This window comes from Cnephaeus nilssonii (genome assembly GCF_951640355.1).
Source record: "Cnephaeus nilssonii genome assembly, chromosome: X".
NCBI lineage: Eukaryota > Metazoa > Chordata > Mammalia > Chiroptera > Vespertilionidae > Cnephaeus > Cnephaeus nilssonii.
Window position 1 is genome coordinate 128,366,403 of NC_137071.1, and position 11,803 is coordinate 128,378,205.

Below are 11,803 nucleotides of genomic sequence, written 5' to 3' on the forward strand. Positions count from 1 at the left end.
ATAGGTAACCTGACACTTTATTTAAGATATAAGTACATTCCCAAAGCCACTGAAATACAGAGCTGGAAGGGACAATGGCATTATTTTAGCAAATCCCCCTCTTTTAAAGATGCAGTTTAGGAAGTGAAACTGATTTACCTAAGGTAACAGACTTGCTTCAAGGTAAAACCAAAACTAAGATCAGTAACTGTTTGCAGTTTAAACCCTGATTTGTGCAATTATGTCTACAATTTTGGTTAAGCACTGAAGTAAATAACGATTTCTTTTGTTTCTTTAAGACGTTGGGATTCTCCATTTCCCTCTCCCAAACTTTCTGACATAGTTTGCTTATCTCATATTTCACAGCTCCCACTTGCATTCTGGTGGTGGTAACCTCTCCCACGAGAGAAGAGTGTCTGTCACCTCTCACCCAAAGCTACACCCTCCACCCCCACATGTGCTCTTGATTCTCATCCTGCTTGCCTTCTCCGAGATTTAGTCTAGCAGTTATCTTATCTGTGTCCTATATTATTTTTTCTTTGCCTTTCTACTGGCTCTTGGCCTATGAAGGTGCCCATGTTTGCTGTAGAATTTTCTTTTTACTTCATCCGACATACTGCTTCTTTTTATTTTTTTAATTCTTTTTTTTTAAATATATCTTATTGATTTTTTACAGAGAGGAAGGGAGAGGGACAGAGAGTCAGAAACATCGATGAGAGAGAAACATCGATCAGCTGCCTCCTGCACACCCCCCACCGGGGATGTGCCTGCAACCAAGGTACATGCCCTTGACCGGAATCGAACCTGGGACCTTTCAGTCCGCAGGCCGATGCTCTATCCACTGAGCCAAACCGGTTTTGGCTTACTGCTTCTTTTTAACACTTGGCTACTGGAAACAGACATTGGTAAGCAAAGTCACTGCTTTCTCAACGCCATTCATTTTTCTCTTCTTTTACTTCATCATTTTTTATTGTGGTAACATACACATAACTTAAAATTTTCCATCTTAACTATTTTACATATACAGTTAGTAGTATAAAATACATTCACCTGGTTGTGCAACCATCACCACCATCCATCTCCAGATCTCTTTTCACCTTGAAAAAAATGAAACTTTGTCCCCAATAAATAATAACTCCTCATTCCCCCCTCCCCTGAGCCCTGGCAACCACCATTCTACTTTCTGTCTTTATGATTGTTCCATGTATTCCTTATGCACTATCGTATTAGCACAGTGACTAGTGCTTGGTGGTAGCCCAGAAAACTTACCTCTCTCTTGCTCTCCTTCCCCTGCCTCTCATCCCCTGCTCTGCCCCCTCCCCACTTGTTGCAATTTGTTTTTTGACTTGTCTTGGAGAGAACCTGCTGCCCAGCTTTTGGGCATTTTTTCTTTTTTTTTCCTTTGGTCTCTATGACCCCTTCTTAAAATCTTCTAGATTAGATTCCTCCTCCTCTTCTAATTTTTTAAATGATGCTCTTCTACAGTGGAATTAAGCAACAACCCATAGTTACCTACCCACTCTCCCTGTATTTATATTCACCAGAGAGGGGTGGGGGCTCTTTCCACACACTCTTAACACACTGAACTCCATGCCTTCAGACCTTTCTATTTTGTTCCTTCAACATTCAGCCCAAATGCCTTCCCCAGTGAAGCCTTCACTAGCAACTTCAGTTGCAATTCTACTGTACCTCTACTAGCCCTGATTTCTTTTTTTCTTTATTTTATTTTTACATCACCATTTATCCCCACTATACCCTCTTCCACCTCCACCCCCCTTACCCTGCAATCACCACTGTTGTCTGAGTCCATGAGTTCTTTCTCTTTTTCCCCCTTTTTGCTCAATCCCTCCACCCCCAACACTAGAGCTGTCTGCCTATTCTCTATCTATGAGCCTGTCTCTATTTTGCTCGTTAGTTCAGTTTGTTCATTAAATCCCACATATGAATGAAATCATATGGTACTTGTCTTTGAGTAGGTAAAACAGCTATGGTACATTTACACATTGAAATACTATTCGGCCATAAAAAGGAAGAAAATTTTACCCTTTGCAATAGCATTGCTGGACCTGGAGAACATTATGCTGAATGAAATAAGCCAGCCAGAAAACGACAAGCCCTGATTTCAATGTTATGAAGATTCCACTTTGCCTCACCCTAAAGTTGATGTGTACTTCAGGGGCAGAGACTGGCTGATTCTTCCCTGTCGAACCTGGCCTTCACTGTAGGCCCTCAGTCAGAGCTGTATAAATGAAGGAGAGCATTCATTCAATTATACTTCCCCTCTATACTAAGTGCTTTTCTGATTATGAGACTGAAAATTGTTCAACCACAGGAAACATGAGTATACAATCAGTAAAGAGAGGTTCACACTGTACTTTGTTTTGTGAATCTATGCTATTGGCCACTTTATTAAATACTAGTGTTCCCGTTGCAGGAAAAATCCTGCAATAGGGTTTCCTGCTGCACTCTACCCTGCCCCGCCTCCACTCCTCCCTTCTCCTCCCCCCAGCTTGCTTGCTTCTCCGCAGCTTTGCTCCCTTCAGCATCTCTTGGCTTCTTTCTAAGCTGTCTTGATATGCAAATTAGCCACCATCTTTGTTGGGTAATTTGCATACTCGTCCTGATTGGTTGGTGGGCGTGGTTTGGGCATAGCGAAGGTGCGGTCAATTTGCATATTTTTCTATTATAAGGTAGGATCATTATTTTACACAAAGTACAACAGTGTGCTAGATAGAATAATGGCCCTCCAGAGATGTCTATGTCCTAATACCTGGAACCTGTGAACTTGTTAAACAGCAAAGGGGAATTAAGGTTGCGACTCTGCTGACTTTAAAATAGAGGTTATCCTGGATTACAAGGGTCCTTAAAAGTGGTGCTGTAGGATAGCCTTATAGTAGCCTTATAGCTACGTTCCTGGTCTGCTGAGGGTCTTAAATGCCTTGAATATTATCTTTGGTTAATGCTTCATTGATAAATTCCTTCTCTAATAGAGAACTGTATCAGTTTTTGTGATATTAGCTCTAGTGAAAGAAAGGCACTTTTATTGAATGCTTATCTGAGTCAGGTGCTTTACATACATTACCATATTTAATGTGCTAAATAACCCAAGAAGTGGATACTATTAAATCATTTTATGGATGAGGAAACAGGCACAGTGTTTAATTTGCACAAGGTCACACTGGTGACCCTGAGGTTTTATTGCACATAAAGAGAAAAATTCTGAGGTGTGACATTTTAACTTTTGCAAGGCATGCTCATGGTTTATACTGTCTAGTATTATATTTCAAAATCTTGCCTTGAAATTTGAAAGTTAAAGATTAATTTGTAATTTGTATTTTATTGAAACACTATGACTGACTGTAATAGACATGTGTAAAATAGAAGACAAAAATTAACCATAAGTCCAACAAAATCTTGATTATATTTTTGCATACTTTTCAGTCCCTTTTTTGCATATGTATGTTGTCATTTCCCACAGCTGTAATCATAGTCATATTTTAAAATTATTATATTTTATTAAAACTTTTATTTTTAATTTTTTTATTTTTATTGAATTCGTTGGGGTGACACTGGTTAACAAAAGTATACAGGTTTCAGGTGCACAATTCCACAACACATCATCTGTACACTGTGTTGTGTGTTCATCACCCCAAGTCAAGTCTCCATCAATCACCATTTATCCCCCCTGTACCTCCTCCACCTCCCCAAACTCTCCCTCTCCCTCAGCAATCGCCACACTGCTCGTGTCCATGAGTTTTTTCTCTTTTTTCTTTTTTGCTCAGCCCCTCCACTCCAAGTCCCCCAACCCCTCCCACAGCTGTCAGCCTGCTCTATCTATGAGTCTGTCTCTATTTTGCTTGTTAGTTCATTTTGTTCATTAGATTCCACATATGAGTGAAATCATATGGTACTTGTCTTTGTCTGACTGGCTTTGACAAAACAAAGTGTCTTTATAATTATTATCTTCAGTAGACAATAAGTTGTTTCCAATTGTTTTAATATTAAAAGTAATGTTGGAAGAACAATTCCTATCTGGGACATGCTGTTCTGTTGGCGGAGAGAAGGAGCACAATCCCAACCGTACAACATAGTTAAAACCTCTACTTGGAGGTGGTCTGCAACATATCTGCTTACATTTTCATTAAAGTGTGTCATAGGGCCAAACCCCAAGTCAGCTAAGTGAAGATGTACACTTCTCTCCCATGATGATGGGCAGGATGAGAAATTCTGCTACAGAGAGGAAGAAATAGTTGGGAATAATTATCCCATCTACCACCTAGAGGGGAAGAAGATGATTACAGGTAGAATAAAAAAATAGAAACAAGAACTAGCAGAAATAGACAGGTAGGTAGGTTTTGAACTTAGATTCTGACCTGAGCAGTGGCTCTTCTGGTGCCTCCTCTTTGAAATGGAAAAGGAAAAAATTTATGTATGGAAAACATGTTGCACTTTGCTTTACCTGTTAAATACTGGGTTCCTTGAACGATGCAATTTGCCATGGTCCTAAAAATGCTATTTTAGTGGCCCTGTTTGGATGCAACTTGACTTTCTTTGGTTTTGACTCAAATACACACAACAATGTAGATTTTCTAGTCATTAAAGAAAAGATAGGTTTAATTTCTAGATTATTCTCCTTAAATGCTATTTAAAAAGTGCATAATCACCAGGGAGCCAATTAAAATTTTCTGATCCTACTTCCCAAGGGGTGTGGTAAGAGTAGGAATCATTTCCCAGGTTATCATTTATCTTTGTTACTTAAAGGGTGGTCCAAGGGCCATCCAGCATTCCCATCACCTGGGGAGTTGGATAGAAATGAAGCATCTTAGATTCCCCTTCAGACTGATTACATCAAATTCTGCATTTCAAAAACATCCCCAGGGGATTTGTATGTACATTAAAATCCAAATAGCTCTGATAGATGTTTCTTAGAAATGCTGTTTCAAAATTAAGTTTTCTTTTAAAATTGTTTCCCTTTCAATTTGACCATGATTAAGACATCAGTAATATTTAGGTAATACTTCAAAAAATCTTTTTTAGTATATACAGTATTTAAAATAGGCATAGTTAGAACAGTAATAATTTAGAATTGTTCTTTCTCTTTTACAACTTCAAAGAAAAACAGTTATTTTTACCTAAGAGGTTTAGTCTTGTTTTAAGCTATTGGTCCTTGGCAGTTTGCTTTTTTTTTTTTTTAATTTCAGAAGTCTTATAATTACAGATAAAACTCAAACAAAGTATTACAAGTAATCCAACATGTAATGATTAAAGTCTTTGGAACAAAATGGTCATTCTTAAACTAAAGAATCTTTTGTGCTACTTCTCCCTGCTCTTTGATAGTAATCTTGTTCTTGAGTTTCCTTATTGCAGATTGTATGTCCGAGGATCCGGACACTGAATGAAGCAATGTTTAAAAATCTTTTATAAATTCTGAGATGCTCGATCAATGTAAAGTATTTGTCTGGTTCTAGGGCAAACTACAGCCTGTGGAGCCAAATCTGTGCCTGTGTTTGTAAATAAACATTTATTGGAACACAGCCATGCCTATTCATTTACTTGTCTATGGCTGATTTCATGATACAGTGGCCTGCCAAGCTTAAACTATTTACCTATATGGCCCTTTACGGAAAAAGTTTGTCAACCTCTGGTATATATACTGAAGGATAACTTTTGTATGTGTGAAATTCTTGAGAAAGGTGCTTAAAGAATCTTAATTTTTTATTTAAATAGAAAAAGGAGCCAATCTAACATTTGCTAAGTTTTTACTTATTCTTTTCTTTCAAATTATATATTTATATTAGGGCTGAACATGAACACAGGTTAAATTAACTTTGCCACTTTTTGGACCTAATTTTTAGTCTTTCAACCAGTTCTTTTCAAAGTCCTGAAGTTAATGCTGTCACCAGATGCTGACTTTACTACACAAATGCAGTATTTCATAAATGAATTGTGTGTATTTTTACATATTTTGTGGATATATGCTATTTCTCTCATGCAGCCCAAAGAATATTTTCCCTTGGAACCCTCCAACCTTAGTCTCTTCCTTCCCTGGGGTGCCTCCTTGTGGTGAGCTATGGGACCTTCACTGACAAACTTACATAGCTTAGTCATCAAGGAAACTGAAATCAGTAATGGCTGACTCATCCCATACTCTGCTCAGAGTAAGAAACTCTAACATATATGTATGAGAGATGAATAATTAGAATGAGACAACTTGCTGGTGGATACAAGCTGGAGAAAAATTCCCTTTTCTTGTTCTCAGACCTTTTCCTTTAACTAAAAATGGGTTTAGATTAAACATTAAAAAAATAATAAATTACTCGTTAGGGCTTTTTAAAAACAATCTGAATTTACATTTTAGTTAATTTAATATTCTTCATACTTTTATATGGTTGTATATATATATGTATGTATTATAAATAATATACATATATGTTTATGTATATATCCACATCTTGTTTGTATATGCATGCATGTGTATAACTAAATCTCATTTTTGGTAAGCCTTGATATTGAAAGAGATTAAGAGTAGAGGCTGTGATTGTACCCTTTACAGGCAACTTCTGTATCTGGACTCCCACCTAAGTGATAAGTTTTCCTCAGGTAGTTGTTAATCTATCACTCATTTATTAGTCAACAAACAGGAGAATCTTCAGCAAAGAATCACATCTAGTGTTTTACTTTTCACTTAAGTTACTTCTAGGTAAAATATGTTGACAGAGCAAAAAAGTTCACCAATATTTCATTGATCCAATAGCTATAATAGTAACCACTGAGTTCTTATACTATAAAGACTAGAACATTCTCAAAATCCAGATAAAGATTATAACATTTATTTGCAACTATTGTCAGGAAAAACACACCTGTACTAAATCAATTGTTGAGCTATACGTGCTGGGACTTGATGTCTTATATTCCAAAATATATTGATAATGAGCAAAGTTATGAATTAGCTTATTCTGCTATACAGCTTTCACTGGTCTACCTGGATAAAGATAAAGGAAAATGTGCTATTCATAAGAATTGACAGATCTGGGATAGATTCAGCACAAATGGCACTTTAGAGACATTTGAAACTATGGCATTTAACAAAATGTTCTTATAGTTTAAAATATATTCATTCCGAAATGTTGCCAAGGATCTGAGTGCTGTGAACAGCTTGCAACTGAGATTTGTGTGGCTGCTATTCTAGGGCAAAAGCCCTAGAATAAGCAAGTGGGAAATAATATCAGGGTAGGTAAATATTACTACAGTAACAACTTACTAAGAATAATGTTCTTTATTATCTATATAATAAAAGGCTAAGCAACTGTTACAGTGGAACAGCCAGAACGACTGGTTGCTATGATGTGCACTGACCACCAGGGGCAGACACTCAATGCAGGAGCTGCCCCTTGGTGGTCAGTGTGCTCCCACAGGGAGAACGCCATTCAGCCAGAAGCTGGGCTCACAGCTGGCGAGCGCAGTAGTGGTGGCAGGAGCCTCTCCCATCTCCGTGGCAGTGCTAAGGAGCAGTGAGCTGAGCAGTAAGGAGCAGTGAGCAGGCAGGCGGTAAGGAGCAAGGGGTCCCAGACTGCGAGAGGGATGTCTGCGTACTGGCTTAGGCCCGATCCCCCAGGGAGCGGGCCTAAGCTGGCAGGCAGACATCTTCCAAGGGGGACACCCCCCTACCCCAGTGCACGAATTTTGTGCACTGGGCCTTTAGTCTATATATATACATATACATACATATACATACATATATATATATATATATAAGGCCTAAGCGACTGAACGACCGGACGACCTGTCGACCAGTTGCTATGATGCGCATTGACCACCAGGGGGCAGACGCTCAACGCAGGAGCTGCCCCCTGGTGGTCAGTGCGCTCCCACAGCCCCTCCCCCCACCAGCCAACCTCCCACTGCCCCGATCGCCTGCCAGGCCGAGGGACCACACCCGTGCATGAATTTGTGCACCGGGCCTCTAGTGTGGAATAATATAAAATGTTACATTTTGAGTGACTTTCTAATGCCTTGTTTAGTTCAGATAAAATCACAATAAGGTGCGAAGTACTGTGAGAAAGCAATGACATTCCATTTGTTTTTCTTAGCATGGTAATACTAACATATACTCTTCAAATGAAATAATAGTATTCTGGAGAAGTTAATTATACCTTTGTAATTTCCATTATATAAAGTAACTCTTAATCATGAAATTCTTTAAACACAACCTGGATCTTTTGGGTTGCCTTTCATTTGACTTGTTTTCATTTTCAGTAGGGTAAAAAAGGGCCACATAATTATGAAAGCCATTTTTTTTATAATGAAGTACAGACAACTAATTGTTTTTTTTTTATCATCTTCTATTGTAGTGTTCTCAACCCTAGCTGCACATTATATCATCTGGAGAATTTTTTTATAGAACTTATGTGCTCCAGCTCAAATTTCTGATTCATTTGATTCAAGGTGGGGCATGGGGCGTGCGTGTGTGTGTGTGTGTGTGTGTGTGTGTGTGTGTGTATTAAACTACCTATGAGATTGTAATGTGCAGCCAGATTGAGAATTACTACTGTTCTGGACCTTTAAGTCATTAACAGCTAACCACATCATACTATGATCTGTAAAGTGATTTTTAAAATATAAGTTTAGGTAGACATAGTAGGTTTTGACTAGAGTGTCTGTCAGTCTCAGAGATTCCTCCATCTCTGAATTTCTGGGATTCGAATCCAAATACCTCAGGAGATATCTCATTTATTAGCCACCTTGATTGAAACATTTAACAAGGAAACATCTTTGTTATGAAGTAGTTGCAATCTGGTGACGTTGGATGGGATATCTGAGTTAAAAGGTGGCTTCACTTAGGAGAATGATGGTCCCATCATTCTGCAGTGAAGAATTTCCATAAAACAATACTGTGAGACTGGTTTTATTTCATTTGGACAATTCAGAACACTGAGGTTTAAAGAGGATACATAATTAGGAGGTGGCAGAGCCAAGATTTGCAAGCCGTCTATTTGTCTCTTAAACACATTCTTTTTCCATTTGATCATGCTTTCTCACACATTGAGAAGATCTTCTATGGCCTTGGTTGCTTGTGCTATGAATGCGCAGGAATAAGATGGAAGAAGGATGAGAGAGCTCATGGACAGCTCAGATTGCTATGGTGAACACATTTGGAATAATTTGAATGAACGATCATTATTGATAGGTAATATATATGTCCTTAATGCTCACAGCTGTAAAGGTTTTCTATTATTTTTATGTAAAAGTTACATTGTGGTCATCTAACACAAATAAAAGGGGGTTTTATAATTCTTTTTAAACAAGAACTATTGGAATAGACTACTATAGCTATATTTATTGACTGTGTTAAATGTACTTTATTGAGAGTTCTGTAAAACTTGTTATCTGATAATGATTTCAAGTGAGGTACTTTCTGATGGTCAATTCTGTTAACTGAATGGTTAGTAATGCCTTTCATAAGAACTTTATATGTCAGCACAAGACTGTAAACTTATTAATAAAAATGGGAAATTATCCACCTTCCAATTACAGCAAAGATAATTACAAAAGCAATTTCCATTGACTGACTTTCTGTTATATGACAAGATATTGCAGATATATTCTTTCTAATCCTCATGAGTTAAGTGGGATTCTTATTTTTTAGTAGAGAAAACTGCAGTTAGCTTTAAAAAAAAAGAAAAAAGAAAAAAAAAGAAAGAAAGAAAGAAAGAAAGAAAGAAAGAAAGAAAGAACCTTTCCCCAAAGTTTTCAGTGCTACTAAGTGGTGGAGCTAAGATTGAAACCCAAGTTTTCTGACTCTAAAACCCATGCTTTTAGCTGTCTTGCTAGGGAGACTGTTACTCTGTTAGCACCCTGTTTTTAAAAAATACATGCTTAGCCTTGTTATATTTAGTTACATTTTACTAAACTTCTTCAAAGTGATTGTTCCAAATTAGTTATTCTTATGTCTTAAAGATCCATTTACCACATGAATTCCCACCCCCCTTTTTAGCTGCTTCTTTGGGGAGTTTAAGAAGCATTTTATGCAGGTATAAACATCTATGAAATACAATATGCATACAGAAATGTGGTATTAGCAGTTTGCTGCTGAAAGATTTGAAGTACTATAAACAAGCATCCATCTAACCACCACCAAAGCCAAGAAATGTAATGATGCTAGGACCACAGAATTCCCTTCTTTCTTTACAATTATTACCCATTTCTCCCAGAATGAAAATCATTTCCTTGTTATGTTTTTTATTTTACTATCTAAATATTTATTCATAGATTAGTTTTGCCTGTTTTTTAAGCTTTATGTAAATGGATTAATACAGTATATATTCTTGGATCTGGCTTTAATTGCTCAGCATATTTAGTAATGTCATTTCCTGCATAGCCATCTTGCACATCTTTTGTTAGATTTTTTTCCATGTACTTGTTATATTTTGATGTTACCAAAATTGCATATTTTTCAACATTTTATTTCTAAAACGTGCTGATTTATTAAAAAATTTATTTTTGAGCTTTGTCATATTCAGCAATCTTGCTTTAAAAAACTGTAAAAGTATAGTAATAGTGACTTCTTTGATTTTTCGATAAATGTAATCTTCTCATCTGTAAACAATATTTTCTTCCTTTTTAATCTTTCAATTTTTTCTTACCTTACTGTCATGGCCAAGAGCTCTAGTGCAAATGTTTAGTAGAAGAGATGATGGTGGACATCCTGTCTCATTCTCTTTTGTAAAAGAGAGTGCTTTTGATGTTTTACCATTAAGTATTATGTTTATAGGTTTTTGGTATGTATCTTTTTTAGAATAGGAACTTCCCTTTTTTGATTTTTTTTTTTAAATCAATACATTTGGCTTTTTCTATATCTATTGAGATGAAAATATGATTTTTCTTTTTTAATCTATTGATATGGTAAGGTATATTGATTGACTTTAACAAAAATTTAAACTAAGTGTGGATTGAGTTAAATTCAGTTTCATTATGATGTATTGTCCTTTTTAAAATGTGGGTTTGATATGCTAACATTTTAAGATTTTTGCATCTATGATTATGAATGAGATTGACATACAGTTTTCAGTTCTAGTTGTGTTTTTGTATTTGCTTCAATCTAAACTCCAAGCTACAGAAAGTGCCCTTTGCTCCTGTTCTATGGCAGGGTTTGTATAATTTATCCTTAAATTTTTGTGTTAAGTGCTAATTGCTTCCTTAAATTTTTGGTTGAACTTGCTGGTGAAGCCATCTGGGCATGAAGTTAATTTTTGCTTTTTTTTTTTTTTTACCATGGGAAGGTTTTTAATTAATGATTCTGTTTTTTAAAGCACCATTCAAGTTTTATGTTTCTTGTGACTGTTTTGATCAGTTCTATTTTGTTGTGAATTTTTCCAATTTATTCACAATTTTAAACTTTGGAATAAAGTTGATTGAAATATACTCTTCAATTATCTTTATCTGCAATTATGTCTTTCTGTTTTATTCATCAGTCTTCATCAAATGGACAACTTATGCCTTTGTTGATCTTCACTATTTTGTGCTTTTTAATTTCTGCTCTTATTAATATTTTCTCCCTTGTTCTTTCTTTTGTCCCTAATGTCCTAATGAGATACATATTTAGCTTTGTTATATTTAGTTGTTCTTATTTTCTAACATTTATTTCTTATTCTAAGTAGCTTTGGCTTCATCCTACAAGTTTAGTATGTAGTAAATTTGTTACTTAGTTGAAAATATTTTTAAATTTGTCTTGCTTTCTTCTTTGATCCATGAGTTACTTAGATATCTTATTTCATTTTTAAATGTATTGGGGTGTATTTAGTTTTACAGGACCAAAATTTCTATA